Below are 8,108 nucleotides of genomic sequence, written 5' to 3' on the forward strand. Positions count from 1 at the left end.
ATTTTAATGAAAACCACAAAAACATGCAAATAGGTTAAAGAAGTTTTTCAAATATCTGCTCCTCTCCTCTCCCTACAAAAATGGTTCCGTCCGGTTTAGTATTTATTCATTAGATCAGTCAGTGACAAACTTTAGATCATTTGACACAATAAAATTGTAAGTCCCACCCCAGCTCGTGAACAGAACCAATCGGAGTTGAGGCGGCAGCTGAAGTTAACGGTGAACTTGTTGAAAGAACAGGAGAAAAGAAAACATAAAGAACGAACGAGGAAAGAACGAGAGGGAGGCCAGGAGGGTTCCTGTATCCCAGTCGATCAAGACGTTGTTTAAGACGGGTTAGTAACTTTGTGTATTATACGGAAGCCCTGAACGGCCATGGATAATATTTTTTTTCTGTCTTGTTGTGAATTTGTGAATTTTCTTGTGATCTCAAGATAACAAAAGTTGTTTTCTCGTGATCACGAGTTCATATTTTGTAAGTTACACAACTGCGCCACGAGGTGGCAGTATAGAACCGATTAACTGATGGGGTGCGGTATAGCCTATCCACCGTACATTAGTGTTGTACTGGTCCAGATTGAACGCGTTGAAGACCTTTAGTGATCACTATAATTTGTGCAGTACTGTGTGCATTAGGCAATTAATATAACTGAATGGTCTAATGTGATTAGTTCGCTATAATAGCGTTTGGTGCGTTACTAAACTACTCTTTAACTCATTTTGACGTCACTGTTCTGTTTGCACCTTTTGTGCATTAAAATGCCATTTTAATCAGCAGCCTAACTGTTAGTTTGCCACATTGTGTCACTCAATGTACAGTCTTGTTCAAAATAATAGCAGTACAATGTGACTAACCAGAATAATCAAGGTTTTTAGTATATTTTTTTATTGCCACGTGGCAAACAAGTTACCAGTAGGTTCAGTAGATTGTCAGAAAACAAACAAGACCCAGCATTCATGATATGCACGCTCTTAAGGCTGTGCAATTGGGCAATTCGTTGAAAGGGGTGTGTTCAAAAAAATAGCAGTGTCTACCTTTGACTGTACAAACTCAAAACTATTTTGTACAAACATTTTTTTTTTCTGGGATTTAGCAATCCTGTGAATCACTAAACTAATATTTAGTTGTATGACCACAGTTTTTTAAAACTGCTTGACATCTGTGTGGCATGGAGTCAACCAACTTGTGGCACCTCTCAGCTGTTATTCCACTCCATGATTCTTTAACAACATTTCACAATTCATTCACATTTCTTGGTTTTGCTTCAGAAACAGCATTTTTGATATCACCCCACAAGTTTTCAATTGGATTAAGGTCTGGAGATTGGGCTGGCCACTCCATAACATTAATTTTGTTGGTTTGGAACCAAGACTTTGCCCGTTTACTAGTGTGTTTTGGGTCATTGTCTTGTTGAAACAACCGTTTCAAGGGCATGTCCTCTTCAGCATAGGGCAACATGACCTCTTCAAGTATTTTAACATATGCAAACTGATCCATGATCCCTGGTATGCGATAAATAGGCCCAACACCATAGTAGGAGAAACATGCCCATATCATGATGCTTGCACCTCCATGCTTCACTGTCTTCACTGTGTACTGTGGCTTGAATTCAGAGTTTGGGGGTCGTCTCACAAACTGCCTGTGGCCCTTGGACCCAAAAAGAACAATTTTACTCTCATCAGTCCACAAAATGTTCCTCCATTTCTCTTTAGGCCAGTTGATGTGTTCTTTGGCAAATTGCAACCTCTTCTGCACATGCCTTTTTTTTAACAGAGGGACTTTGCGGGGGATTCTTGAAAATAGATTAGCTTCACACAGACGTCTTCTAACTGTCACAGTACTTACAGGTAACTCCAGACTGTCTTTGATCATCCTGGAGGTGATCATTGGCTGAGCCTTTGCCATTCTGGTTATTCTTCTATCCATTTTGATGGTTGTCTTCCGTTTTCTTCCACGTCTCTCTGGTTTTGCTCTCCATTTTAAGGCATTGGAGATCATTTTAGCTGAACAGCCTATCATTTTTTGCACCTCTTTATAGGTTTTTCCCTCTCTAATCAACTTTTTAATCAAAGTACGCTGTTCTTCTGAACAATGTCTTGAACGACCCATTTTCCTCAGCTTTCAAATGCATGTTCAACAAGTGTTGGCTTCATCCTTAAATAGGGGCCACCTGATTCACACCTGTTTCTTCACAAAATTGATGACCTCAGTGATTGAATGCCACACTGCTATTTTTTTGAACACACCCCTTTCAACTAATTCAACTAATTGCCCAATTGCACCGCCTTAAGAGCGTGCATATCATGAATGCTGGTTCTCATTTGTTTTCTGAGAATCTACTGAACCTACTGGTAACTTGTTTGCCACGTAGCAATTAAAAAATATACGAAAAACCTTGATTATTCTGGTTAGTCACATTGTACTGCTATTATTTTGAACAATACTGTATGGCCTAAATGTGATGTATAGCCCATGTAAAGATGCATAGCAGCCTAATTTAATTCAGTGAGACTGTGTAATTAAAACGATTGTATTTTCTACGAGACTGTATAATAACTGGATTAAACGTTTGTTTGTTTTTAGAAATATGGAGTAGGCTACTGCACCTCTTTTTAACGGAATAAAGGCTAGAAGGAAGGATGTTATTTCAAACGAATGAGGAAAATAAAATGGGCTGAATCGAAACTAAACGATTTTTAGAATAGAACAGAATAATCTGCCATTCTTCTGAAGGCACCCCCCCTTCTCTTTTGATCATTTAAACATGTTAATTACACAAATAAAATGTTTATTAAGTGAAGCAAAGATTTTGCTGAAAGATCCAGCGCGGTTTATTATCCATTGATCAGAGTGTTCGTTGCTACAGCGGCAGTGGACTCTGGGTGCAGTGCAGTAGTTCAGAATGAAACTCGAGATCACGAGAAATCTACTTTTGTTATCTTGAGATCATGAGATAATTAACTCAAGATCACGACATAGGACAGAAAAAAACATATTATCCATGGCCGTTCAGGGCTTCTGTAGTATTGCTATTTCGCTGTCAGATTAACTTTCGTGGGAAAACCACCGCCTGCTGCCTACTGTCATTACCGGCACCGCCGTCAAATTGATCAAATGATTACGTGGTCAAAATCCCCTTCTTTTTACGCTATTGTAAATAGAGTTTGTTTGTATAACGGACAGAAAAAATATTATCCACCTGCCGGCTGTTGATGAATTTTATATCTTTCTTGTCATTATAGAACCCTTTTAGTATAAAGGGTCCTTGGAGTATACTATACTATACTTCTATATATTACCTTTTAAGGGTTCCAATCCAAATACGTAGCGCCGACAGAACCTTTTCGTACAACAGACTGCTCTTGGGTGGAACATTCATTAGCTTTATTAAATAATAAATCACACCGTTACTAATCTTTATATAAATAAGACAAGCAATTCTTAGAGCTCCACAATAAAGATCATCAGACTACCCCAGATCTGTGTGTGTGTGTGTGTGTGTGTGTGTGTGTGTGTGTGTGTGTGTGTGTGTGTGTGTGTGAGTGAGTGAGTGAGTGTCATCTGTGTGTGTGTGTGTGTGTGTGTGTCATCTCTGTGTGTGAGTGAGTGTCATCTCTGTGTGTGTGTTACTAGGTCCCCGTCCCGGGTCGTATCCCACAATGTTACTAGGTCCCCGACCCGGGTCGAATCCCACAATGTTACTTGGTTTCCCGACCCGGGTCGAATCCCACAATGTTACTAGGTCCCCGTCCCGGGTCGATTCCCACAATGTTACTAGGTCCCCGTCCCGGGTCGAATCCCGCAATGTTACTAGGTCCCCGTCCCGGGTCGATTCCCACAATGTTACTAGGTCCCCGACCCGGGTCGAATCCCGCAATGTTACTAGGTCCCCGTCCCGGGTCGATTCCCACAATGTTACTAGGTCCCCGTCCCGGGTCGAATCCCGCAATGTTACTAGGTCCCCGTCCCGGATCGAATCCCACAATGTTACTAGGTCCCCGACCCGGGTCGAATCCCACAATGTTACTAGGTCCCCGACCCGGGTCGAATCCCGCAATGTTACTAGGTCCCCGACCCGGGTCGAATCCCACAATGTACTAGTTCCCCGACCGGGTCGAATCCCGCAATGTTACTAGGTCCCCATCCTGGGTCGAATCCCGCAATGTTACTAGGTCCCCGACCCGGGTCGAATCCCGCAATGTTACTAGGTCCCCGACCCGGATCGAATCCCACAATGTTACTAGGTCCCCGACCCGGGTCGAATCCCACAATGTTACTAGGTCTCCGTCCCGGGTCGAATCCCGCTGAAGGGGGGATTTTGAAATCCACTGCCGCTTCAATATACCTGTATATATTTATATCCTATAACTTCATAATCAACACCTTAATTAATATTCATCTTCCTATATTATCCTATATTATTATAATGATTCTATCCAGTTATGATTTTGTTTTAGTTTCTTGTTTTCTAAAGTGTGTATTTGGTCTCTGAGGAGTGACTGAGGGTCTGGCCTAGAGATGTGTGATGTGTCACTAAACACTGGCAACAAGGTCATGTGTTTGGATTTTGGAGGTATCACACACCCCTAACATGTCAGGAGTGTAGCAACAGGGTTTGCTCACTTAGCCCGGCTTCCAGATATGAAATATGGATTTGTCTTTCATTTAATTTATTATGTTTTATTCCTTTTATATTTTCTTTTACTGAAACACTAAAGACTCAAGATGAATATTGCCTGTACTATTGTGTGTTCCTCTCACTGGAAGAAAGCACATGTTATCAGTATGTTTTGGTAAGAACTGGTTAGAACTGGAGCTTAATCAGCTCCAACCTTGGAGAGACTGTGTATCTGTGTATGTGCGCAATATTCTGTGTTACAGATCAGAATGGTGTACAGTGGGCACCCTAAGAGATGGGTGGACTTGTTGTTCTGGGCAAGCTGGCGCCTGCTCCAGATCTGGAAGGTCACTACGGGCCTAATTCTGGGTGAGAGCATCAACAAGTGACACGTCAGTGGAAACGTGCATCAGATTAACTGACTCGAGTGGAAATTTACCATGACTGTGCATTGTCTCTGAGCCAATCAGAACCATCCACATTGCAGTAATGACGTGGATAAGACCTTGAAAATGGTATAACTGTTGGGACAATTGTATGTACGATAGGGCGAGGCAACGAGACGGTGAGAGAGGGAGCGCGGCCTACGAACTCCTTGTGAGACTTGAAGCTGGCTTCTGCTTTTGAAACTGCAAACTATTCTTCAGTAAATTTTTCTTGTATTTAATTGGAATCCTGACTCTGTCTTCATTTCTTCACTACTGTTCCTGGGTCATAAGCTGTTAACCCCTAACACCGCAATGTTACTAGGTCCCCGACCCGGGTCGAATCCCACAATGTTACTAGGTCCCCGACCCGGGTCGAATCCCGCAATGTTACTAGGTCCCCGACCCGGGTCGAATCCCGCAATGTTACTAGGTCCCCTACCCGGGTCGAATCCCGCAATGTTACTAGGTCCCCGACCCGGGTCGAATCCCGCAATGTTACTAGGTCCCCGACCCGGGTCGAATCCCGCAATGTTACTAGGTCCCCGTCCCGGGTCGATTCCCACAATGTTACTAGGTCCCCGTCCCGGATCGAATCCCACAATGTTACTAGGTCCCCGACCCGGGTCGAATCCCACAATGTTACTAGGTCCCCGACCCGGGTCGAATCCCACAATGTTACTAGGTCCCCGTCCCGGATCGAATCCCACAATGTTACTAGGTCCCCGACCCGGGTCGAATCCCGCAATGTTACTAGGTCCCCGTCCCGGGTCGAATCCCGCAATGTTACAAGGTCCCGACCCGGCTCGAATCCCACAATGTTACTAGGTCCCCGTCCCGGATCGAATCCCACAATGTTACTAGGTCCCCGTCCCGGGTCGAATCCCACAATGTTACTAGGTCCCCGTCCCGGGTCGAATCCCACAATGTTACTAGGTCCGCGTCCCGGGTCGAATCCCACAATGTTACTAGGTCCCCGTCCCGGGTCGAATCCCACAATGTTACTAGGTCCCCGTCCCGGGTCGAATCCCACAATGTTACAAGGTCCCCGTCCCGGGTCGAATCCCACAATGTTACTAGGTCCCTGACCCGGGTCGAATCCCGCAATGTTACTAGGTCCCCGACCCGGGTCGAATCCCGCAATGTTACTAGGTCTCCGTCCCGGGTCGAATCCCGCAATGTTACTAGGTCCCCGTCCCGGGTCGAATCCCACAATGTTACTAGGTCCCCGACCCGGGTCGAATCCCACAATGTTACTAGGTCCCCGTCCCGGATCGAATCCCACAATGTTACTAGGTCCCCGTCCCGGATCGAATCCCACAATGTTACTAGGTCCCCGACCCGGGTCGAATCCCACAATGTTACTAGGTCTCCGTCCCGGGTCGAATCCCGCAATGTTACTAGGTCCCCGTCCCGGGTCGAATCCCACAATGTTACTAGGTCCCCGACCCGGGTCGAATCCCACAATGTTACTAGGTCCCCGACCCGGGTCGAATCCCGCAATGTTACTAGGTCCCCGTCCCGGGTCGATTCCCACAATGTCACTAGGTCCCCGTCCCGGATCGAATCCCACAATGTTACTAGGTCCCCGTCCCGGGTCGAATCCCACACTGTTACTAGGTCCCCGTCCCGGGTCGAATCCCGCAATGTTACTAGGTCCCCGACCCGGCTCGAATCCCGCAATGTTACTAGGTCTCCGTCCCGGATCGAATCCCACAATGTTACTAGGTCTCCGTCCCGGATCGAATCCCACACTGTTACTAGGTCCCCGACCCGGGTCGAATCCCACAATGTTACTAGGTCCCCGACCCGGCTCGAATCCCGCAATGTTACTAGGTCCCCGTCCCGGATCGAATCCCACAATGTTACTAGGTCCCCGTCCCGGGTCGAATCCCACAATGTTACTAGGTCCCCGTCCCGGGTCGAATCCCACAATGTTACAAGGTCCCCGTCCCTGGTCGAATCCCACACTGTTACAAGGTCCCCAACCCGGATCGAATCCCACAATGTTACTAGGTCCCCGTCCCGGATCGAATCCCACAATTTTACTAGGTCCCCGTCCCGGATCGAATCCCACAATGTTAATAGGTCTCCGACCCGGGTCGAATCCCACAATGTTACTAGGTCCCCGTCCCGGGTCGAATCCCACAATGTTACTAGGTCCCCGTCCCGGGTCGAATCCCACAATGTTACTAGGTCCCCGTCCCGGGTCGAATCCCACAATGTTAATAGGTCTCCGACCCGGGTCGAATCCCACAATGTTACTAGGTCCCCGTCCCGGGTCGAATCCCACAATGTTACTAGGTCCCCGTCCCGGGTCGAATCCCACAATGTTACTAGGTCCCCGTCCCGGGTCGTATCCCACAATGTTACTAGGTCCCCGACCCGGGTCGAATCCCGCAATGTTACTAGGTCCCCGACCCGGGTTCAGTTCGGTAATCAATCCCGGGACGTGGTTGCTTTCACACAGAAGGCGACCCGGCAATGCTCCGGGAATATAGCGGGTCCGACATGCAGCGTGATAGGGGCTTAAAGGGGTTGAGGTCACCTCTCACCTGTGGCTTTCCCATGCTGTGTGTGTGTGTGTGTGTGTGTGTGTGTGTGTGTGTGTGTTTGTGTGTGTGTGTGTGTGTGTGTGTGAGAGTGTGTGTGTGCGCGTGCACAGATAAGGGCTGGCAATCAGAGCTCAGCCTACAGATGCTGCGCTTTATACAACCATTGAGTTATTCCTTAAATATAAAAAGGGAACGAAGAAAAATGCTAACAGTTTGAATCCCCAATAATTGCGCATTTTTATTTTATTTGCTTTATTTCTTCCTGTTCACCTTTGGGTAATATGCAGCGCTCATTCATATCACTGTACCCAGCCGGCCAATCACAGTGGAGGAGGGGTGGGGCACCAGCCAATCACCTTGCTTGTAGAGAGAGTTCATACTGCAGTCTTTAGCGATGCAACGCTTCACGATACTAATGTCATATGATTCTCACCTAAATGAGATTTAAGACTAAACTTGAAATAAGAGTCCTTTTATTTCTCAGACAAAATTCTGCATATTTCTTTGTA

The sequence above is a fragment of the Pseudorasbora parva genome, chromosome 25 (genome assembly GCF_024679245.1).
Source record: "Pseudorasbora parva isolate DD20220531a chromosome 25, ASM2467924v1, whole genome shotgun sequence".
In the NCBI taxonomy this organism is placed as follows: Eukaryota; Metazoa; Chordata; class Actinopteri; order Cypriniformes; family Gobionidae; genus Pseudorasbora; species Pseudorasbora parva.